The sequence below is a fragment of the Bombus pyrosoma genome, linkage group LG10, assembly GCF_014825855.1.
Source record: "Bombus pyrosoma isolate SC7728 linkage group LG10, ASM1482585v1, whole genome shotgun sequence".
Taxonomy (NCBI): Eukaryota; Metazoa; Arthropoda; class Insecta; order Hymenoptera; family Apidae; genus Bombus; species Bombus pyrosoma.
Genome location: NC_057779.1, coordinates 16,247,626 through 16,248,885, shown reverse-complemented (window position 1 = coordinate 16,248,885; position 1,260 = coordinate 16,247,626).

The window sequence follows — 1,260 nt, the reverse complement described above, 5'->3', positions numbered from 1 at the left end:
AATACCACATAACGTTATACGTTATAACGTAATACTATGTAACGCTATACGTCATATCGTAACACCACATAATGTTATACGTTATATCGTATTGCGAAATGACGTTATACGTCATATCGTAACACCACACAACGTTATAAGTTATATGTTAGTACCACATAACGTTATACGTTATAACGTAATGCTATGTAACGTTATACGTTATAACGTAATGCTATGTTACGTTATATGTCATATCTTAACAACACATAACGTTATACGTTATATCGTATGGCTATATGACGTTATACGTTATGTCGTAATACTATATAACGTTATACGTAATGCGGTAATTCCACATAATGTTGTACATTATATCGTACAACCACATAACGATATACGTTATATCGTAATGCTATATAACGTTATACGTTATATCCTAATACTACATTACGTTATACGTCATATGGTAATACCACATAACGCTATACGTTATAACGTAATGCTATGTAAAGTTATACGTTATAATGTAATGCTATGTTACGTTATATGTCATATCGTAACACCACATAGCGTTATACGTTACATCGTAGTGCTAAAAGACGTTATACGCCATATCGTAACACCACATAACGTTATACGTTATATCGAAATTCTATATAACGTAATACGTTATATAGTAACACCACAAGACGTTATACGTTATAACGTAATACTATGTAACGTTATGCGTCATATCGTAACACCACATAACGTAATACGTTACATTGTATTGCTATATGACGTTATACGTTGTATCGTAATACCACATAACGTTATACGTTATAACGTAATACTATGTAACGTTATACGTCATATCGTAACAACACATAACGTTATACGTTATATCGTATTGCTATATGACGTTATACGTCATATCGTAATACCACATAACGTTATACGTTATATCGTATTGCTATATGACGATATACGTTATATCCTAATACTACATTACGTTATACGTCATATCGTAGTACCACATAACGTTATACGTTATATCGTATTGCTATAGGACGATATACGTTATATCCTAATACTACATTACGATATACGTCATATCGTAATACCACATAACGTTATACGTTATAACGTAATTCTATATAACGTTATACGTCTTATCGTAACACCACATAACGTTATACGTTATATCGGAGTACCAGATAACGTTATACGTTGTATCGTAGAACCACATAACGTTATACGTTATATCCTAAAACTACATTACGTTATACGTCATATCGT